At 38.9% G+C, this 24,766-nt stretch overlaps 1 long non-coding RNA gene across 9 annotated transcripts in view; it reads right to left on the bottom strand.

Annotated features, from left to right (window-relative positions):
- The window catches only part of LOC148110420 (uncharacterized), a 191,319-nt gene that overhangs the window by 37,571 nt on the left and 128,982 nt on the right, over positions 1-24,766 (bottom strand). The window lies entirely within an intron of this gene.

The following is a 24,766-nucleotide window of genomic DNA, read 5'->3' as shown; positions in this document are numbered from 1 at the left end:
ATATACATATATCCTATATGCACATAAAATCAGTTTTTTAACTGATAGAATGGTTTTGTTTTGTTTTTTTTTTAAGATTTTATTTATTTATTCGACAGAGATAGAGACAGCCAGAGAGAGAGGGAACACAAGCAGGGGGAGTGGGAGAGGAAGAAGCAGGCTCCTAGCGGAGGAGCCTGATGTGGGGCTCGATCCCATAACGCCGGGATCACGCCCTGAGCCGAAGGCAGATGCTTAACCGCTGTGCCACCGAGGCACCCCTGGTTTGGGTTTTTTTTTAATCTAAGTATTTGCTGCTTATAAGAGACACATCTAAAGTTTAAGATGCAAAAATGTTGAAAATATTTTCGAAATTTAGCAATTTATTTAAAAAATAATTGCTATTTTCCTTTTAATCAGATGGCCTGTTTGCTCAGCGTTGCTGACCAAGGCAGGCTGAAACAACACATTGCATCACTGGGCTCTGGAATGGTGCCAGCTAAGCGGCACTCACAAGGAACACAGCATTCCAGCTATGTGCTCCTGGCTTTATTTACAAGTTTTGTGGATAACATGTGCCTCTGGCAAAGAGCTCTTTTGGTCTCCCTCCAGAGTGTGGTGATGCCCAGGAAGCCGCGTTAGGAATGCCAGAGGACATTTTAGCGCAGGAAAGAATGCATTCTGAGAAATAGTGCCTGTTGTTCATTCTTTCTCTAGACTCTTTTGTATCCAATTTTTATATTTTTTACATGCATTCTCTGTACCTTTCAGCAGGGTTTACGGGCATTACACTTTGTGTAAGTAGGTGGAGTGGGAAAGGGACAGGATGAGAATTATCTGTGGGGTTTTTCTGAACCATATTTATTCCTGAACATTTGATAATTACCACGATATGACAGCAGAAAAGGCCTGGGTAACTTGGATAAACCACCAGAGAATTCTTAAACACCATCATCTCTGGTTGAGAACCACTATATAAAACAGTGCCCAAATATTGATTCAGGACTTTATTCCTGTGTGCTCCTATAAAGCGTATCACCTCTACTCTAAACCTTCAGCAGTGTTCTCCCTTCTGCTTAGAGAGCAACGCAGAGTGAAAGATGGCCCAGAACGGCTCTGTGAGATTTATACAACTTGCCATCACCCTACCCTGCTGGAGGAAGGAGTGTCACCGTATTTTTCCTACAGGTAGCAAAGAGGAGAATGACTTAGCTCTGGGAAAACGACACATTTCAAATTATTTCCAGGCTCTGAAAATCTATTAACATGTCAAAATGTGTCCTTTCCACTCCTCTTCAGATATGATAACCTGGAAAAATAAACCTCTAAGGAGACTTCTAGCAACAATTTCCACGTACAGAAGAGTTCTGAGTATATACTTTTCTGTTACATATATTCTGTAAAAGGGGCAAGTGTAACTGTTATTATCAAGAAAGGCAAGCATTTTTGATAGGTGGAATTACAAGTACTGGCCTCCTAAGACAAGACAGTGCCGGACCCAGGACTCCTTTGGAAATGAGTTTTTCCAACTGCCAGAGGTGGGTAAGGAGAGCTTTCAGCTACTAAGGGCCACTGGCCCATTAAACAAAAACACAGGACGATGTAACTGAAAAGCAACTTAATTTAGCATTGTGTGCATACGTATGTGTGCATATATACGTGTGTATTTATACATGTATACATGTGCATGTGTGTGTATATATATACACACACATTTTATATACATATATAAGCATGCACATAGACTCATTCCTCTCCTCCTTAGCTAGCTTTGAAACTAAAAACAGAAAACAAAATAATCAATATATGCACCACAAACAGTTAAGAAGCTGTTTCAATCCCATGTTGTATCCAGGAATGAGAATAAAATAAAGACATTTTCAGACCACCAAATACTGAAGGTTTGCCACCAAATCTTGATAGGCAAAAACTATGATTCATTGGATAAAACAATTTCTTTGGCAGGTCCTCATCTGTTTCCACCCCCAGATACTGCACTCTCTGAGGGCAGGAACATGCCTGACCTGTTTACCTTCCCAAGGCTTCTGTGGGGCACAGCAGACAGGAACGATTACATGCTGAGCGGGTGGAGTTTCATCATCCTACCTCACTTCCAGCTCACACCACCCCTCCGCTGTCGAGCCACATCTCATTCCCCGGCTGCCTCTTCCACTGCTTACCCCTCCAGATTCTCATTAACCTGGGCCAAATGCTGATGTTTTTTAAGGCAAAAAAAAAGTGATCGGTGGAAACTGGTCAACCATTCAAGCAGCTCTTGATTATCTGTATCTTGTGGGGGAATTTCAGACTAGCATTTCCATCTCCTTTACCCAGAAAAGGTCAAATTTGATCATTTCCCAACAGCCCCCCAAAACTACAAGTGGCATGAAGCTCTCAGGATTTCACTGTTCAGAAGGCCTGACCTCTCAGGGTAGTTAGAGCTCCCAAAGTACAAGCCGCTCACACACACACGTTTTACTGAAACCCTCCCTTCGCGCCCTGCCTCTGACACTGCTGCTCCGTTCTGTCTGGGTCTCTTCTCCTCTACGGTACTCCAATGCTGGTTCCAGCTCGAACCACTCATCGTCATGACCTGCGACTGAAAAACACTGACCTCCACTGACCCAAGTACTCACCCACCCTGGGCCTACGTTCACAAAATCACCGCATCAAGCAGCTCCTAAGCCAAATTTAGGGGCTGCAAGTATAACCAGGTGAGCTCCAGTAACGTAGTGAGTTAACAGACTTTCTCACCGCGCCGTTTCCAGGTAAAGAGAGACTAGAAGGGAAAGAAATGAACAATTATGCTTGCCAACTCTGTGCTAGGCATGCTAGGTAGTTTGCATAAATGGTCTTCCTTCAGCTCTTCAACAACTCTCTATGGTAGGAAGCACCCCCACTTCAGAGGTGAAAAAAACTGATGAGCACAGACAAAAAGCAACATATCTAAGGCCACACAGCTAGCAGGGAACCGGTGTGGTGTCCAGCCAGGGCTATGTGACTCCACGGGCTACCACGCTCATCTCCCTGAACGCCCTGCATCAGCCGAGGGGAAGGATATTTTCCCTTGTGTCTGTCCACATATGGCTTCTCATTCCAGCTCTGGCTTTATTTAAGATTTTAAGTAATCTCTATGCCCAACATGGGGTTCAAATTCACAACCCTGAGATCAAGAGTTGCATGCTCTACCAACTAAGCCAGACAACCTGGTACCCCCAGATCTGGCTTTATATCCCTTTCCCCAGGCAGAGCCCTCCAAGAAGGCACTATTTGTCAGCCTCTAGATACATGACTGGCACTTTATTTTTCCATGAGATTCTGCAGTGCCTGGTCACTGCGTGTGCAGTGTGCACACAATACCAGTGTGTGCGCACATGTGTGTGCAGCTACTGTTCTTCTGTCGAAACCACACACAGGCTTTCAGGGAACAGGCACTTGCAGCTCTTGGAGCTGCACATCAGACTCCAGGATTCTCTCTTCCGGTGCCTCACGGGACCCAGTGACTTAAGGAGGACTCGCTAGACCATTTGTAGCTATTTTTAGTTCCTTCTCACACTGACCTAGACTGTTCACTGAAGAGAGAAGATGGGAAGGGCTGTATCAGCCTCATCAAAATGACTTCTCAGGCAGCTGTCTGCAGTTTTGCGACAAGGACTGAAAATAAGAAATCATATGTGCGTAGCTTTCCAAGTGGGGAAATAAAGAGCAAGCAATCCAGACTGCCCACCGTAATCCAGACTGCCACCTCAGCCAGCTGAGGCGGTGGGAGAAAAGAAAGCAAAGACTATAAAGAGGGAAGGATGGCACTCTTAAACAAATTAGCAACCAACCAACCCCTAAGAGCAAAACCACGTACAGAACCAAAGATTGGTTCCCCTCCCTGACTTCCTCCTTCAGCTTTCCTCAAAGGATTTCTCGTATCCATGGCACCATGGGAAACTGAGAGCAACTCTCCTAGGCTATACACTTGGAGAAGCACTCTGCACTCATATCATGGTATATGCGGGGATCAGCCTAACAGAAACGAGGCAAATTCCTTTTGTTGGAATATGTCCTTCTTCAGATGGTAATACTCCAAGTGTCTAACTGCCCAGGTGCCAGTGTGGCATGCATCCTGATCCATTCTCACTTTTAAAAACTTTTCTATAACTACTGGCTTAAGGATATGTAGAGAGAATGTAGATATGTACAGACATACAGAAAAAAATATATGGCTATGTAGAATAATCAGAGAGATTATACTCAATGTTTTCACTCTAAATACATCCCCACACATTAGGAATGATAATTAGTACTTTAGAGAAAAATTGTCTTTCACAGTTCTTCTTTTGTATGAATTCATAACTTTGCTCAAATGGACTCTAGCCAAAAAGAACAAATGAGGCTTTTCCAAATAATCTGAACAGGTATTTTTGCCTTGCCATAGACTAACAGGAAATAGTTTTTTAGCCTTTCTCTGCTTTTCAGAGTAATAAGAGAAAAATATTAACGTTTTACAGTATAGTCAATGGTTCAGCTTTTTACAATCTGAAAATTGATGTGTCTGTGTTCACAGCTAGCTCTGTTTCAAAAGTTTTTGACAAATAATCCATTTATCTATGGACACATTTCTTGATGAGGGGCAGTAACATCTATTCCAAACATTTTCAGCATTATCTATGAGCTGATTCCTATGACAGCAGAATTGAGAAAGGGTTCATTTTCATCCCATTCTAAATGAAATCCAAACTTCATTATTTATAGTTATTTCTTCACACCTAAAAATAACAATTCTTAATATAAATTATTGAGTCAGTGTGCAAATTTCAATTGTCTCATAATTTTTACAAGTCTACTGGAAGTGCACATGAAGCATTCTCCAGGACATATCATATGTTAGATCACAAAATAAGTCTTAATAAATTTAAGAAGACTGAAATCATATCAAGCATCTTTTCCAACCGCAATGGTATGAAATTAGAACTCAGTTACAAGAAGAAAACTGGAAAATTCACAAATATGTGAAGATTAAACAGCATGCTACTGAACAAAACCAGTGAGTCAAAGAAGAAATCAAAAGAGAAATAAAAAAAATATCTTGAGACAAATGAAAAAAAGAAATGCAATATACCAAAATTTATTGGACATAGCAAAAACACTTCTTTTTATTACTAGAGATAGATATATTTTATAATGATAAAATTGTCAATCTAATAGGAAGGTACTAAGATTATTAATCTGTATGCTTCTACAAACATTGCTTCAAAATATACAATACAAAATATATCAGACAAAAAAGGAAAAATAGAGAAATCGAAAGTTATTGCGGAACATGTGCAGCATGTAAAAACACTTCTAAAAGGGAAGTCCATAGAGATAAATTCCTACTTAAGGTCTCAAACAGCTTAACTATATACCTCAAAGAACTAGAAAAAGAACAAATTAATACCAAAGTTATTATGAGGGAAACAGCAAGAATCAGAATGAAAATAAATGAAATACTGAAAACAGAAAAGACTGATGAAATTAAGAGGTGGGTTGTTTTTTTTTTTTAAGATAAACAAAATAGATACACCTTTAGCCAGACTCACCAGGAAAAGAGAGAGAGGACTCAACTGAGAAATCAAAGCGGAGGTATTACCACTGATACCACAGAAATACAAAGGATCATGAGAGACTGCTATGAAGAATTATACACCAACCGCCAGGACAACCTAGAAGAAACAGATATATTTCTAGAAACATACAACCTAAGAAGAATGAATCATGAAGAAATAGAAAATCTCAATAGAACAATTATTAGAAGGAAAATTGATTCAGTATTCAAACACCTCCCAACAAAGAGAAATCCAGAACCCAGTGGCTTCACTGGTGAACTCCAACAAACACTTAAAGAATTAATATCAATCCTTCTCAAATTCTTCCAAAAAATTAAAGAGGAGGGAACACGTACAAACTCATTTCACAAGGCCAGCATTATCTTGATACCAAAACCCCAAAAGGACACTATGAGGAAAGTACAAGCCTATATATATCCCTGATGAACACAGATGTAAAACAGCCCAGCCAAATGTGAACAAACCAGCCTCGGAAGTGCATTAGCAGGATCATACATCATGATCAAGCAGGGATTTCTTCAGGGATGCAAGTATGGTTCAACATCCACACAGCAATATGATCTATCACATGAACAAAATGAAGGCTAAAAATCCTCTGATCATCTCAACAGATGCAGAAAAAGAATTTGACAAAATTCAACATCCACTCATGATAAAAACTTTTAACAAATGGGTATAGAGGTAATGTTCTTCAACAAAACAAAGGCCATATATGACAAGCCCAAGCAAACATAATACTCAATGGTAAAAAAATAAATAAAAACTGAAAGTTTTTCCTCTAAGATCAGGAACAAGACAAAGATTTCCACTCTCACCACTTTTAATCAACGTAGTACTGTAAATCCTAACCACAACACACAAGAAATAAAAAGCATCCAAATTGGAAAAGAGGAAGTAAAACTGTCACTATTTTCAGATGACATGACACTACATATGGAAAACCTTAAAGACTCCAAAAAACTATTAAAACTAATCAATGAATTCAGTAAAATTACAGAATACAAAGTTAATATACAAAAAAATCAGTAGTGTTTCTATACACTAATAATTATCAGAAACAGAAATTAAAAAATAATCCCATTTACAATTGCATCAAAAAGAATAAAATATCTAGGAATAAATTTAACCAAGGAGGTGAAAAATCTGCACACTGAAAAGAAAGAAATTGAAAGGAGCACAATTAAAGAAATTGAAAATCATAGATAAATGGGAAGATATTCTGTGCTCATGGACTGAAGAATTAATATTCATAAATTGTTCATACTACCCAAAGCAATCTACAAGTTCAATACAATCCCTGTGAAAATTCCAATGGTACTGTTTAATGGAAATAGAACAATCTATCCTAAAATTTTTAAGCAACTACAAATGACTTCAAATAGCCAAAGCGATCTTTGGAGAGAACAAAGCTGGAAGCATCATATGTCCTGATTTCTAACTATATTATAAAGCTACAGTAATAAAACCAGAATGGTACTGGCATAAAAACAGACACATAGATCAATAGAACACAATACAGAGCCCAGATATAAACCCACATATATATGGTCAATTAATTTAAGACAAAGGAGCCAAGAATACGTAATAAAGAAGGGATATTCTCCTCCATAAATGGTGAAGGGAAAACTGGATAGCCACATCCAAAGGAATGGAACTGGATCACTATCTTACACCATACACAAAAATCAACTCAAAATGCATTAATGACTTGAATATAAGACCTGAAACCATAAAACTCCTAGAAGAAAACATAAGCTCCTTGACATTGGTCTTAGCAGTGATTTTTTTCAATTTCACACCAAAAGCAAAGGCAACAAAAAGCAAAAAGGAAACAAAAGCAAAAACAAACAAGTGGGACTACATCAAACTAACAGGCTTCTGCACAGTAAAGGAAACTACCAACAAAATGAAAAGGCAACCTACAAAAAGAGAGAAAACGTGTATAAATCACTTATTTGATAAAGGTTTGATATTCAAAATATATACTAGTACACTTGCTGTGATGAGCATAGGCATTGTATGGAAGTGCTGAATCACTACATTGTACACCTGAAACTAATATTACACAGCATGTTAACTGGAATTTAAATAAAAACTATACGTACACACACACACACACACACACACACACATGAACTCTCACAACTCAATAACAAAAAATAAGCAACTTGATTTAAAAAATGGTAAGAGGATCTGAAGAGATATTTTTCCAGGGACATATAGATGGCCAAAATGTATATAAAAAGATGCTGAACTTGACTAATCATCAGGGAACTGTAAATCAAAACCACAATGAGGTATCACCTCACACTTATAAAAATGGCTGTTAAAAAAAGACAAGAAGTAACAAGCATTACTGAGGATGTGGAGAAAAGAGAAGCCTTGTACATTGTTGGGGGGACTGTGAATTGGTGCAACCACTACAAAAAACAGTATGGAGATTCTTCAAAAAATTAAAAATAGAACTACCATATAATCCAGAAATTCCACTTCTGGTATTTATCCCAAGAATACAAAATCATTATTTCTTTTTTTAAGGATTTTATTTATTTATTTGACAGAGAGAGAGGCAGCGAAAGAGGGAACACAAGCAGGGGGAGTGGGAGAGGGAGAAGCGGGCTTCCCGCTGAGCAGGGAGCCCGATGCGGGGCTCGAACCCAGAACGTTGGGATCATGACCTGAGCAGAAGGCAGACGCTTAATGACTGAGCCACCCAGGCACCCCCAAAAGCATTACTTCTAAAAGATATCTGCACCCCCATGTTCACTGCAGCATTATTTACAATAACCAAGATATAGAAACAACCTAAAGGTCCTTCAACAGATGAATGAATTTTAAAAATGTTGTATACTAATATATAGAGTGTAATATTATACAGCCACAAAAAAGAAGGAAATCCTGCTCTTTGTGATAACAAAGATGGTTCTTCAGGGTATTATACTAAGTGAAATAAGTCAGACAAAGACAAAAAGTGGTGTGGTATCACTTTTTTTGTGCAACCTAAACACAAAACACACACACACACACACATAAAGATAAAACAAAATCCCTGAACCCACAGATATAGAGAACAGATTGGTGGTTGCCAGAGGTTGGGGAGGATGGAGGTGGGCAAAATAGGTAAAGGTGGTCAAAATATACCAAGTTTCCAGTTACAAGCAAGTCCTGGAGATTTAATATACAGTATAGTGACTATCATTAACAAAACTGTATTGTATATTTGAAAGTGGCTAAGAGTAAAACTTAAACATTCTTAGCACCAGAAAAAAGAATTTATAATTTCTTGAGGTGATGGATATTATATTATGGTAATCATCTCACAATATATACATATACCAAGTCATTATGCTATACACCTAAAACCAATACAATGTTATGTGTCAATTATATCTCAATTTTTTAAGTCTATTGGGAGTCACCATTTAGATAAGTTCATAAATTCCAATTGGTCTCTGTGCTATTTTTTTTCCATGGATGGATTTTTAAAAATTTTTTCTTATGTTAGTCACCATATGGTACTTCATTAGTTTTTGATATAGTGTTCCATGATTCATTGTTTGCATATAACACCCAGTGTTCATTGGAATACGTGCCCTCCTTAATACCCATCACTGGGCTAACCCATCCCCTCCTCCCCCTCCCCTCTGAAACCCTCAGTTTGTTTCCTAGATTCCATAGTCTTTCATAGTTCATCTCTCCCTCTGATTTCCAACCCCTTCATTTTTCCCTTCCTTCTCCTAATGTCCTCCATGCTATGCCTTATGGTCCACATATAGGTGAAATCATATGATAATTGTCTTTCTCTGTTTGACTGATTTCGCTTAGCATAATCCCCTCCAGTTCCATCCATATCAGTGCAAATGGTGGGTTTTCATCCTTTCTGATGGCTGAGTAATATTCCATTGTGTGTGTGTGTGTGTGTGTGTGTGTGTGTGTGTGTGTGTGTATCTCACATCTTCTTTATTCACTAGTCTGTTGAAGGGCATCTCGGTTCCTTCCACAGTTTGGCTATCATGAACATTGCTGCTATGAACATTGGGGTGCATGTGCCCCTTCTTTTCACTACATCTGTATCTTTGGGGTAAACACTCAGTAGTACAATTGCTGGGTCACAGGGTAGCTCTATTTTTAACGTCTTGAGGAACCTCCATACTATTTTCCAAAGTAGCTATACCAACTTGCATTCCCACCAACAGTGTAAGAGGGTTCCCCTTTCTCCACATCCTCTCCAACATTTGTTGTTTCCTGCCTTGTTAATTTTTGTCATTCTAACTGGTGGAAGGTGGTATCTCGATGTGGTTTTGATTTGAATTTCCCTGATGGCTAATGATGTTGAACATTTTTTCATGTGTCTGTTAGCCATTCATACGTCTTCTTTGGGGAAGTGTCTGTTCATGTCTTCTGCCCATTTTTTGACTGGATTATTTGTTTTTTGGGTGTTGAGTTTGAGAAGTTCTTTATAGATCTTGGATACCAGCCCTTTAGTTGTCATGTCATTTGCAAATATCTTCTCCCATTCCGTGGGTTGCCTCTTTGTTTTGTTGATTGTTTCCTTTGCTGTGCAGAAGCTTTTTATCTTGATGAAGTCCCAAAAGTTCATTTTTGCTTTTGTTTCCCATGCCTTTGGGGATGTGTCTTGAAAGAAGTTGCTGTGGCTGATGTCAAAGAGGTTACTGCCTATGTTCTCCTCTAGGATTTTGATGGATTCATGTCTCACATTGAGGTCTTTCATCCATTTAGAGTTTATCTTTGTGTGTGGTGTAGGAGAATGGTCGAGTTTCATTCTTCTGTATATAGCTGTCCAATTTTCCGAGCACCATTTATTGAAGAGACTGTCTTTTTTCCATTGGATATTTTTTCCTGCTTTGTTGTAGATTAGTTGATCATAGAGTTGAGGCTCTCTATTCTGTTCCATTGACCTATGTGTGTGTTTTTGTGCTAGTACCATGCTGTCTTAGTGATCACAGCTTTGTAATATAGCTTGAAATCAGACAACATGATACCCCCAGCTTTGTTTTTCTTTTTCAATATTTCCTTGGTGATTCAGGGTCTTTTCTGGTCCATACAAATTTTAGGACTGTTTGTTCCAGCTCTTTGAAAAATGCCATTGGTATTTTGATTGGGATGGTGTTGAAAGTATAGATTGCTCTAGGCAGCATAGATATGCTTTGAAACTGAAAATCACACACACACAAAAAAAAATTAGAAGGAATTCAAACACTTGGAAGCTAAAGACCATCCTGTTTAAGAATGTTGGGTTAACCAGGAAATTAAAGAAGAACTTGAACTAGTCATGGAAACCAATGAGAATGAAAACACATCAGTCCAAAACCTATGGGATACTGCAAAGGCAGTCCTAAGGGAGAAATACATAGCCATCCAAGCCTCACTCAAAAAGATCTACAAAGAACTTCTCAAACTCAATACATGAGAAACAAATAAACAAATCAAAAAATGGGCAGAAGATATGAACACTTTTCCAATGAAGACATACAAATGGCTAACAGACACATGAAAAAATGTTCAAAATCATTAGCCATCAAGGAAATCCAAATCAAAACCACACTGAGATACCACCTTACGCCAGTTAGAATGGCAAAAATAGACAAGGCAAGAAACAATTGTTGGAGAGGATGTGGAGAAAGGGGATCCCTCCTACACTGTTGGTGGGAATGCAAGTTGGTACAGCCACTCGGGAAAACAGTGTGGAGGTCCCTTAAAAAGTTAAAAATTGAGCTCCCCTATGATCCAGCCATTGCACTACTGGGTGTTTACCCCAAAGATACAGATGTAGTGAAGAGAAGGGCCATATGCACCCCAATGTTCATAGCAGCAATGTCCACAATAGCTAAATCGTGGAAGGAGCCGAGATGCCCTTCAACAGATGACTGGATTAAGAAGTTGTGGTCCATATATACAATGGAATATTACTCAGCTATCAGAAAGAATGAGTTCTCAACATTTGCTACAACATGGACAGCACTGGAGGAGATAATGCTAAGTGAAATAAGTCAAGCAGAGAAAGACAACTATCATATGATTTCTCTCATCTATGGAACATAAGAACTAGGATGATCGGTAGGGGAAGAAAGGGATAAAGAAAGGGGGGGTAATCAGAAGGGGGAATGAAACATGAGAGACTATGGACTATGAGAAACAAACTGAGGGCCTCAGTGGGGAGTGGGGTGGGGGAATGGGATAGGCTGGTGATGGGTAGTAAGGAGGGCACGTATTGCATGGTGCACTGGGTGTTATACACAACTAATGAATCATTGAGCCTTACATCGGAAACAAGGGATGTACTGTATGGTGACTAACATAATATAATAAAAAATCAAAAAAAAATTAGAAAAATCCCAAATACACAAGCTAACCTTACACCTTAAGGAATTGGAGAAAGAACAACAAATAAAACCTAAACCAAGCAGGAGAAGAGAAATAATAAAGATTAGAGCAGAGATCAATGAATTAGAAACCAGAAATATAGTAGAGCAGATCAACAAAACTAGAAGCTGGTTCTTCGAAAGAATTAATAAGATCAATAAACCACTGGTCAGACTTATCCAAAAGAAAAGGACCCAAATTAATAAAATTATGAATGAAAGGGGAGAGATCACGACTAACACCAAGGAAATAGAAACAATTCTCAGAACTTATTATCAGCAACTATATGCCAATAAAGTAAGCAACCTGGAAGAAATGGATGCCCTCCTGGAAACCTATAAACTACCAAGACTGAAACAGTAAGAAAATGACAATCTGAATAGACCAATAACTAGTAATGAAACTGAAGCAGTGATCAATAACCTCCGAAAAAACAGGAGTCCAGGGCCTGATGGATTCCCAGGGGAATTCTACCAAACATTTAAGGAAGAAATGATACCTATTCTACTGAAGCTGTTTCAAAAAATAGAAACAGAAGGAAAACTTCCAAACTTGTTCTATGAGGCCAGCATTACCTTGATCCCAAAACCAGGCAAAGCACCCATCAAAAAGGAGAATTAAAGACCAATATCCCTGATGAATATGGATGCCAAAATTCTCAACGAGATCCTAGCCAATAGGGGGGCGCCTGGGTGGCGCAGTCGTTGGGCATCTGCCTTCTGCTCGGGGCGTGATCCCGGCGTTCCGGGATCGAGTCCCACATCGGGCTCCTCCGCTGGGAGCCTGCTTCTTCCTCTCCCACTCCCCCTGCTTGTGTTCCCTCTCTCGCTGGCTGTCTCTCCGTCAAATAAATAAATAAAAAATCTTTAAAAAAAAAAAAAAGATCCTAGCCAATAGGATCCAACAGTACATTAAAAGAATTACCCATCACAACTAAGTGGTATTTATTCTGGGACACCCTGGGACACAAGGGTGGTTCAACATTCACAAATCAATGAAGGTGATAAAACACATTAAGAAAAGAAGAGCCAAGAACCATATGATCCTCTCAATCGATGCAGAAAAAGCATTTGACAAAATACAACATCCTTTCCTGATTAAGACTCTTCAGAGTGTAGGGATAGAGGGAACATTCCTCAATTTCATAAAAACCATCTATGAAAAGCCCACAGTGAACATCATTCTCAATGGGGAAAAGCTGAGAGCTTTTCCCTTAAGATTAGGAACGCGACAAGGATGCCCACTCTCCCCACTATTCCTCAACATAGTACTAGAAGTCCTAGCATTAGCAGTCATACAACAAAAGGAAATAAAATGTATTTGAATTGGCAAAGAAGAAGTCAAACTCTCTCTCTTCGCAGATGACATGATACTTTATGTGGAAAGCCCAAAAGACTCCACCCCCAAATTACTAGAACTCACAGCAATTCAGTAATGTGGCAGGATACAAAATCAATGCACAGAAATCAGTTGCTTTTCTATACACTAACAATGTAACTGTAGAAAGAAAAATTAGGGAATCGATTCCAATTACGATAGCACCAAAAACCAGAAGATTCCTAGGAATAAACCTAACCAAAGAAGTCAAGGATCTATACTCCAGAAACTACAGAACACTTACAAAAGAAATTGAAGACACGAAAAGATGGAAAAACATTCCATGCTCATGGATTTGAAGAACAAACACTGTTAAAATGTCTATGCTGTCCAGGTCTCTATGCTATTTTAATCTATGGAGGTTTCTTCAACCTCCCCCTTCCCCCAAATCCTTTAATTGCATTTATTTTGTTGAATGAACTTAGTCCTGGATACTTTCCTACAGTCTGACAAATTTGTTGATTATCTCCCTGTAGTTGTTTCTTCCCTGCATTACAGAAAATGCAATATTTTCTGTAAACAGGCATTCAATCTATAGGCTTGATCATGTTTCGGTTTAATATTTTTGTTAATATTACTTCATTGGTAGTTTTTTTTTTAAAGATTTTATTTATTTATTTGACAGAGATAGAGACAGCCAGCGAGAGAGGGAACACAAGCAGGGGGAGTGGGAGAGGAAGAAACAGGCTCACAGCAGAGGAGCCTGATGTGGGGCTCGATCCCACAATGCCGGGATCACGCCCTGAGCCGAAGGCAGACACTTAACCGCTGTGCCACCCAGGCGCCCCTTCATTGGTAGTTTGTGGGCTTTCATGAAGAGGTGCATAATGTTCAGCTGTCTCTTTTTGTAATGGTAGCAGACATTTATGATCTATGTCTACATCCATTACTTCAACTGGCATTAAAAATTGGGGATATTCTAGCGCTCATATTTATATGTCATTTATTATCAGGGATGCATCTATACAAGAATCAACCATATGATTCATCATCCACATGATTTCCCTGAGTACGGTACATCTCATATAGGAAAAGCAGGATAAATGCTTGAGTCTTTCCATTTACCAGTTTTCAAAATAATAAGCCGTTTTTCTTAATTCTTTAAAGGTAACCAGTGAGGTAGTCTTTGTTATTTTACTATCATTATCATTAAGAACTCAAAGATTTTTAGCAGATGTTTGTATCCTGTCAGATTTATAGTAAACAGTAACTATGCATGCTGACAGCTTCCCACGTCACTCTCCACTTTGCTTTTTTGAGAGTTTTCTCCAATGCCATCGGAGTTTGCTCAGCACACCCATAGAACAACCAGAAATGACAGAGATTTAATGCCTCAAGAGACAACCTTTAATCACCAATGAAGGGCTGCTTCCCCTCCCCCTTGGTGGGACAATTCTTAAGAGATATTGTACATAACTTATGAGAGGGTCTTCCACTCATTGAGATATACGTATATCTGATTCACTATTTTCACTTCTCTGTCTTATTTTCCTCATTCTCTGATTTGTGTTGCCTGCAATAACTTCTCAAACAAACTACCAGTATCCAATTCTATGTCTCATATTCTGCTTTGGGGGAGTACCCCACTTAGGATAGACTCAGGTGTGTTTAGTGACTTTTAACCTACTGCAATTATTACCTTTATAGAAAACTCTAATGATCCCATCTATGGTCAGTAGGAGTCTATTCAAGCTGTTTCTGAGCCTCTTTGACACGACACTGTTTTCTTTCTTTCTGATATGACAAGATGTTTCAGGTTCATTTTGTGTATGTACTTCCTCAACTTGGGATCAACCACTTCTCCAAAAAGCCTTAGTTTTTGCTTATTCCTTTACATAAGAAATCATATTTAGACACCACAATTTTGGCACTAAGGGTACTCATTGCAATTGGATTTATCATTTTTTCTAGGCCTTCCAATAGACAGAGTAGGAAGCTTCCCTGATTCTTTGCATATCTTATTTTTTGGTTGAAAAATAGGCATTTTAAATAATATTATGTGGCACATCTGGAAATTATACCCCCCACCAATGATTTTTTTGTTATTTATTGTTATTGTTGATGGTGTGTTCTTATTTAGTGGTTCTTCTGAACAAATTCTGAAAAATCTGTATTCTTTGATCTTCAGTGTGGCCACTGAAATCTGCTCATTTCACTTAGTGATCAGCTAATAACAGGACACAGATTTCTTCATGCCTGAGCCAGCAGTCTCACCCTTTTCTGAGAACTCTGTGTGTGTCTGTCTGTGTGTGTTGGGACACACCTTCAACGCTCCATCACCTTCACTCTTGCCTGTGCAACACCTCAGGTCAGCCAGAGGTCAGAGAGTAGGGCCTCTGATCTTTGCTAGGCATACATAAGCATAAGCACACAGCTTTCCGATCATGTTGGAGCTTTTTCAAAGTCCCTATGGAAATCTCATTCCCCAGTTTCTCCTTATGTTTTTGATCAGCCTTGTTAGCCCCAACTAGCAATGCTGCTTTGGGCAAGTGAACTGTTACAGTTGTTGATGATTGTTTTAAACAAATATCCGAAGGACAGAGCTGTTCACACAAAGCAAAGTCAGGTCAAATAAAGACATGCTCTGAAAATGGAGCTTTCCAGTGAGTTTCCAAACACATCAAATAGGGACAATTCTCTGGGTGTGGGTTTTTGGGACGCTTTGAACAGTTCTGCCTCTTCCAGTGCCTGCTAGTCTTCAAAACTATCACAGTTGCAAGCTACGATGGAGTCAGGGGTTAGGGGGACGGGATTAGGGCAAGTTAAATGCCACATAGCTCACTGTTCTTACCAAAAGTCAGTAATTTTTTTTAAGATTTTATTTATTCATTTGACAGAGATAGAGACAGCCAGTGAGAGAGGGAACACAAGCAGGGGGAGTGGGAGAGGAAGAAGCAGGCTCTCAGCGGAGGAGCCCGATGTGGGACTCGATCCCAGAACGCCAGGATCACGCCCTGAGCCAAAGGCAGATTCTTAACCACTGAGCCACCCAGGCACCCCCAGTAATTTTTTTTTTAATAAACTCTCCTTGAATTGTTGCAAGCTTTTAATTTATAGAGTCCTGAAAAAGTTTGACAGTTTTTGTCACTATTCCTATTGCTTTTATAAAGAAGAAAAATTTTGGAGAGCTTTAATCCACCATTCCAGAAGCTGGAATTCTGGAAACATTTTTATAGGAGAAAATCATGAATTCACACTAATACTTAAAATATCAGATTTGGGGGGGGTACCTGGGTGGCTCAGTTGGTTAAGCAGTGGAGTCGTGATTTCAGCTCAGGTCATGATCTCATGGGTTGTGGGACTGAGCCCCATGTTGGGCTCTTTGCTTGGCAGAGAGTCCGCTTGAGTTTCTCTCCCTCTGCCCCTCCCCCCACTCACTCACACACGCATGCTCTTTCTCTCTCAAGTAAATAAATCTTCTCCCTCAGCACCTAATTTGAAGTAATACTGTTTTACTTCCATATAATACCTATAAGGTGATCAGTGAGCTTAATCTGTTTTTCATATATTCACCCTATTCTTACTCTATAAGCAGCACTCTATAACACTATCAGAACCCATAGCTATCACACATCATACTTACACATATACCTTTATAATCTTCATTTAGATTTAGTGCCATAGACACGCACTTAATGCTTACCACTTGTATTTATGTCATTGTTCCACCTTCATTTTGTTGTCTGAAAACTGTTCTTTAGTAGTTTCCTCAGGAAATGTCTTTAAAATAGTATTTCCTAAGTTCTCACATCCCTAAAATAATTTTCCTGAAGACTTTAAAACTGAATGTCAGCGTGATTTAGATAGAGTCTTTGGCTCATGTTTTATTTTCCCTGCTGACATAAAACAATGCTGTCAGAAAATGTGATGATAATTTAAGTCTTTAAGAAATATCTTAGTCCTTTTATCTGAAAATCCAAAAATATTTTTAATTACAATAATTTTTTTAATTCCAATAATTTTATGTGTATGTCTCAGTTAAATCTGTACTAAGCCATTCTTTCAAGATACAGTTTTGAGGTTTATTTTTTAAGGTAGTTTTTCTTGAATTATAATTTTTAGCATTTCTTTTCCATTGATTGGTTTTCTTTTACAGGAATTCCTATTATACATGTGTTTGATCTTCTTTACATATCTTCTATTATTTTCTGCCGAATCCTAACGCCATTTTTTAATTTCAAAATTTTTCAATATTTTTTAAATGTGTTTATTTGTTCTTATGTTCAATATAGTTTAATCTTCATTTCTGAAATAATTTTCTAAATTTCTAATTCTTGTCTGAAGTAGTTCTGTCACCTCCATTTTCAGGTATTCCTATTGGCTTTTTAAGTCTCTACCTTAGATTTATGTTGTTCTTTCCTAGTTTTTATCATTTTCTTATTTTAGCTTATTTTAAATATTAGCTTAGAGTTTTCGTCTCTTTTATGAGCATGTCCTTTTTATGTGTTTCATTGTCTGAAGGAATGTTATTGTGCTCCTTATATTTCTTCTTATAAGAATTTTGTATGGACTTTGCGGCCTTTTCTCGTTGCTTGTAATTAAGTGAAATGAATTTTCCCTTTACTTTTGTAAAGGATGGATAGCCAGTAACAGTTTTTCTAGCTTCACATCTCTAGAGCTCCTTCTGTTTTGTCATTTTGTGATAATATGGCTTTAATACTTTCTGAAATATGTTTCTACATACCCTAGTCCATTTTTCTTCATTCTATCTTTCCTTTTCACTATTGTTTCTGCTCAATATCTAGTCTACTCCCAGTATTTCTTTCCTCAGTGTGGTACTGAGAAAGTCTAATAGGAGAAAAAAATATGTAGCAGAGATTGTATGCAGCCCATAAAGCCTAATATATATATATTATCTATCTCGCCCTTTACAGAAAAGTTTATCAAGCCTGTCCTATAAGTAACTCCTTTTGTCTAGAGGTTACTCCCCATTCCATGTGGTCTAGGTGGTGCTATGTACCATTATAGCAGTGAGATGTGACTCAAGCAGAAGATAATAAATTGAAGTCTTTCCTGGAGTTGATATGCAGATATTAGGAGAAAGGTCTTTCTACTGGAGTGCTTAGCTGTGGATGTCAGGTGGCTGGTGGCCACTACTCTTGGTCACATTAAGGAAACCTGTTTACAATGAGAGGAAAAGAGGCTCAAATTCTGAAGGAAGTTGGAGTAATTAATGAAACTTCTGAATCAACTAGAGACAGCTGCATCCCTGGATTTTGCAGTTAAATCCACTTTACAATCTTACTCTAATAAATCCACTTTTCTCTGCTTGAGCTCATTTAAGGTGGATTCTGATATTTCAACCCCCCCCAAAAAAAATCAGAGTTGTATTCATGAAAATACACGTGCATGGCCATTTAAAGGATTTTTCTCAAATTATTCCCTACTAAGTCTATTTTTTTTTCTTTTTAGCTATAAGGGGATTAAAGACCAATAAAAGAAATAAAAGCTTAACAAGGGATATAAGCAAAATTACTTTGTGAACAAAAGAATACTGTACCTAAGATTCTGTAAATTAGTGTAAAAGTTTTAAAGCATGTGCTAAGTAAGTGCAGCTTATGTTTGTAACTAAAATTAACAAAAATAATTGGGTTAGTGAGAACAAAATTATCATACTTTGATGGGCCCCTGCTGGTAAGGTTTAAACTTAAAAAATATAAATGGACTGGTTTGTGGAATGGAGCCTATCAGAACCACCAGTAGAGCTTTTCTAAAAAGCAAATTTTGAAAGGCTGCATCATGGACCTACCATAGTAACCCTGATAAATAGAAAAGCTTAATATGGATACCTTAACCTTTTATATTTTGTTTTTTAAATAATAAAAGTTCAAAGTCCTTATTTCTGTCATCTCTAAATATACACTCATACCACCACCAGATGATTTCACCAAAGCAATCTAACAATTTTTCAGTTGATTACACCCATGGTAGCAAGGATTGGGGTAAATTTTGTAGATCTTTTATACCAAGGTCAGATCCCAAACAAAAATTAACAATTAGGATACCAGAGAGGCACAAATCAAACATTTAAGATTCATTACAATGTTTAATAATACTATCAAAGCAATAATCCTTTGTATTGAATAAGAGAGTAAACAAAAAGCTGACCTTGATAAATAATTTAAAATTGGCTCTAATTAGCTCCTGATGTGATTCTCTGGATACTAAAATCATTCACGTATAAGCATGGCAGATGGCAAGCCCTCAGGCTCCTGAAGCAACCTTTCTCTCACCCTTAGAGGGGCTGAAAGGACCACTAAATGCTCTCTTAGATACTAGATCAGGGCAACAAGAGGCCCAGAATAGCTACAATGCACCTTACGGGGCCTAAGGATGAAACAGAAGGTTCAGTGGTTCTTTGGAAAGGACCTAACTGGCCATCAATACAGTTCAGTGGGAGCCTCTGGACTACAGCTGTGAGGGAGAGCCCATTCCAGTTCTACTGATAACTGCACTGTAATTTGTCCACACAAGGTTCTATTCTGCTTAATGTCAGAAGAGATATGTGTGAGAAAGAGGGCAGGCCAGGAAGAAATAAACATCCATCATTTTCTTTTCTTGTGATTCACTACAAAATAATTCTTCTCTATACTTTTTTTCTTAGAGTTTCTGAAATCAAAAGAAGCTAGTTCTTGGTTTGGATGAGGGAGGGGATCAAAACGATGCCTACCCCTCCTACATTTTGCTTGATTTCTCCCAAAACAATAAGTGTACTTCTCACTGATTTGATCTTCTAAGCGAACTTGGCCACTTCCCAGGCAGCTCCAGAACCTAAAAATCAGAACTTGGGACACAGATTGGAAAATAATTCTTTGAAAAATGCTTCTGGCTTTCCCAAACATCCTGTCCACAAATACTTCCTAGAAGTTCAGGGTGTCTTGTACCAAGTTTTTTTATTCACTTTCTGTTTTAATCCAGTCTAGAAAAAGGACCTCCCACCCAGGCCCTTGATAATAGTAACAGCAGTAATAGGCACCAAATCAGTCTGACAAAAATTATCACATCTGATTTCCAAGTAATCCTATGACAGAATGCAAGTATTATGGTCTTTCTATAGATTTACAGATTAAGATTCATTAAAGCGAAGCTAGAAATGGAAAGAGCAAGCCCTTGAAATTCAAGTCTTTTTGTTATAACCTAATTCGAAGATGTGGATTCTTAGGTTCAAAGAGGTTTCATCATCTGCCCAAGTTATCTCAACTAATTAGTTGCAGACCCTGAAGTTGACACTTTTTTGATATTAAAAATTGTGTATTTTATTTATATATTTTTTGTGTATTTTAATTTTGTTCAATTAGTCAACATATAGTGCATCATTAGTTTTTGATGTTGTGTTCAATGATTCATAGCTGCGTATAACACCCAGTGCTCATCACCACATGTGCCCTCCTTAATATCCATCACCTGGTTACCCCATCCTCCTGCCCCCCCTTCTGTAACCCTAAATTTGTTTCCTGGAGTCCAGAGTCTCTCATGATTTGTCTCCCTCTCTGATTTCTTCCCAGTTTTCCCTCCCTTCCCCTGTGGTCCTCTGCACTATTCCTATGTTCCACATATGAGTAAAACCATATGATAATTGTCTTTCTCTGCTTGACTTATTTCACTTAGCATAATCCCCTCCAGTTCCATCCATGTCAACGCAAATGGTGGGTATTCATCCTTTCTGATGGCTGAGTAATATTCTATTGTATATATGAATCACATCTTCTTTATCCAGTCATTTGTTGAAGGGCATCTCAGCTCCTTCCACAGTTTGGCTATTGTGGACATTGCTGCTATGAACATTGGGGTGCAGGTGCCCTTTTCACTACATCTGAATCTTTGGGGCAAATACCCAGTATTTACCTGTGCAATTGCTGGGTGGTGGCGTAGCTCTATTTTTAATGTCTTGAGGAACCTCCATACTGTCTTCCAGAGTGGCTGTACCAGCTTGAAGTTGACAGATTAACTACTAGAACAAGAGAAATCAGCCTCTTGAGTGTTAATAGGAGTCTAAAAATGAGTAGCTGGTGTTGTTTCCAAGGGCTTCCCATGGAAGACGAAATGACTTTGATCTGTTATGCTCTAGAGAGCTCACTGGTGATAGAATGTGGAAATGGATTTTAACTTGATAAAAGAAGTCATCAATCATATGCCTCAGAAGTAGAGATGGTCACCTTAGAGATGGTCTAAAAATGTAGGCCTTTCAAGGAGACTCAAGCCACATACGGGCTCAGAAAACATATCTGCTCCCTTCTAATCCCAAAATTTCCAAGTCCCTGGAAAAGTGGGAGGAAGGAAAGAGGCTGTGAAAGAGGAAGTGATGATTCAGTGATGATGATGGCTGCATGTTTACTCTGGACAGTGAACTAGAGAATTAAGAATGGATTTTTCTTTATTTTCCAAGATCCAGGTAGGAAGAATGGAGGGGAAATGGAGTAGGAATTAATACAACTGGAATTGGAGACACAAAAAGGAACATATTATTTCCTGAGAACTAGTTGAAGGGACACTACATCGTAAACTTGGTAACACCTAATAAACTCAACTCCAAGTATTCCATAAAAATAAGAGAAAGGTATCACCTAATCGAAAATAATTCAAAGACCTATATTTATTCCATTTTTTAAATTTCTTCCATGCAGATATATTTAACCAAGCATTAAAACTGGTGTTATGGGCTGCTGAATTGTGTCCTCCCAAAAAGACATGTTGAAGCCCTAACTCCCAGTACCTCAAAATGTGACCTTCTTTGGAAATAAGGTCTTTACAGAGGTAACCAAGTTAAAGTAAGATCATCAGGGTGGACTCTAATCCAATATGACTAGTGCCTTTATAAAAAAAAGAAGGGGGGTGAATTTAGACACAAAGACAGTCACACAGGGAAAATGCTATGTAACGACAAAGGCAGAGATCTGCGTAATCCATCTATAAGTCAAGAAAGGCCAAAGATTGCTAGTAAACCACCAGAAGCTAGGAAAGAGTGAGGGAATGGATTTTCCTTCAAAGCCCTCAGGAGGAACCAAACCTGCAGTTAGCCTGATCTGGGACTTTGCAACTCCACAACTATAGGACAGCAAATTTCTATTTTTTTAAGCCAGCCAGTGTGTGGTATTTTGTTACAGTCGCCCTAGCAAACTAATACAACTGGCTATTCTGAGTTTCACCCTTTTCCTGATACACACTTTCTAATAAAGGTCTGGAGTGCTCTATTACGAAACTCAAAATCAAATCAGAGCATGAGACAATCACAGAGGTCACTGAATACAACTTTCATTTTACAGGCAAGAAAACTGCAAGTCAGGAAGAGTAGGCAGTTTGCCCAAGTTCTCACAGTGGCAGACATAACTAAAACCCAGGCATCCTAACTTCCAGGCCCCAGCTCTTTCCACCAAGACCTGAAGGTACCAAAACTGCAAAGACAGCTCTTGAATAACGGCATGCTGATGCATACATCTTAAGGGTGATACCTTAGGCTGGAATTAGTTATATCTCAGTGGCATGGCAATTGGCGGGGCATGTCATTTTATTCTCTAGAGAATCTAACCAAGCACTGCATCAGGAAGGCCACATCTGGGAGGACCAGAAGCACCTGCTGTCTGCAGACACGCTGTGTTGCTGGTCCTTCCCCACCTCCCTTCTCTGTAACCCTGACCAGATGGTCAGACAATGGAACTGAGAGAGTTGGAAAGGATTTCACATTAGCTCAAATGCCAAGAAAAAAAATAACAGTGACTACAACATGTATTTTCTAGATCTTATGGAATTCAGCTGAGAATAACTTTCTGATGCCCAGGTAAATGTTAAAGAATGGAGGCTTTTTTTTTTTCATCTCCTCTACATTTATATGAAAAGACAGTACTGTGCTACTTATCCCCAGCCTTCAGATTGCCGAACAGAGGCCTGGAGTTTAAGTGGCTTGTCCTTCCAAGTCAGCAGGCATTTAGGTTAGTTTCCTCTCCAAAAGTCCTCAAAAAGTACAAGAGGAGGGGCGCCTGTGTGGCTCAGTTGGTTAAGCATCCAACTCTTGGTTTCATCTCAGGTCATCATCTTAGGGTCATGGGATCGCACCCCACAGCAGGCTCCATGCTCAGCGTGGAGTCTGCTTGAGATTCTTTCTCTCCCTCTGCTCCTTCCCCCTCTCATGTGTTTTCTCTCTAAAATAAATAAATAAATCTTAAAAAAAAAAAAAGGTACAAGAGGAAAACAACTTCACAAAGGGGGCTGGCTCAAGCAGACCCTTGATTTCTGTCCCTCCCAGTAAACATGCTGAGTGCCCAATAATTACACATTTAAAGGGGCAGCAGTTAAGTAAAACCCTGGTGAATAAAGCATGGTTTTGGTTTTCACTACCAATTCAGAGTGAAGGAAAAAAGGAGAGGGACTCTTTCTCCTACTGTCTCCCTGATGAGTTTCTCTTTATTTGGTCTCGCAGCAGGAAGAAGAAGGCAGAGCTAGTTTTGTAGAGTTGCATGGTCAAGGAAGGGTCTTGGATCTTGGAAGGATCTGTACAGAAGGGCACCAGTCCTTGGTTCAGATGCTCAGACACAGGACCTCGGAAGGAAAGTAGGCACAATTTGGGCACTGAGGGCATGAAGCAGAGTTCACCTGTTTTCTCCAGAGCTGCTGACCTATCATCCTTCTTATGCCTTCTCACACCCTACTCCTACCCCAACAATAATCAGATTCTCACCTTGCCTTTTTTTTTTTATTTTTTAAAGATTAATTTATTTTAGAGTGGGGGAGGGGCAGAAGGAGAGAGAATCTCAAGCAAACTCCAAATTGAGCTCAGAGCCCAACGTGGGGTTCGATCTCAGAACCCTGAGATCATGACCTGAGTGGAAACCAAGAGTCAGACACTTAACCTACTGTGCCACCCAGGTGTCCCACACCTTGCCTTCTTTAAATCACTATTTTCAGCTTGGTGCAGACATGGCAGTGAAGGCAAATGTGTGGTCTGTTTTGTTTCAAGAGTTTTCTCTGCTTGTAGCCTGACCTACCTTCCCAGTCACTTTGTACATTTCTGGGCTTCAAAGAGGATTACATGGGTCCAGAAGTAAATAACTATCCTTGCCATGTCTTTTAGGTAGATACTTAATATATTACATATATACACACACACTGTGGACTGAGTGTCTGTATACCCAAATACTCCTATGCTGAAGCCCAACCCACTGTGTAATATGATGGTATTTGGAGATGGGGCTTTGGGGAGGTTATTAGGGTTAGATGATGTCATGATGGTGGGGTTCTCATGATGGGATTAATTCCCTTTTAAGTAGAGGAGACAAAAGATCTCTCTCCACCATGTGAAGACACAGTGAGGAGGCGGCTGTCTGTAAGCCAAGAAGAAGGTTTGTACCAGAACTCAACCATGCTGCCACCCTGATCTCAGACCTTCAGCTTCCAGAACTGTGAGGAAAAAATACATCTGTTGTTTAAGCCACCCA

The sequence above is a fragment of the Ursus americanus genome, chromosome 3 (genome assembly GCF_024610735.1).
Source record: "Ursus americanus isolate L20-20 chromosome 3, mUrsAme1.1.p, whole genome shotgun sequence".
Lineage (NCBI taxonomy): Eukaryota > Metazoa > Chordata > Mammalia > Carnivora > Ursidae > Ursus > Ursus americanus.
Note: the sequence above shows the minus strand (reverse complement) of the source record. Positions and strands in the feature narration are given on the sequence as shown.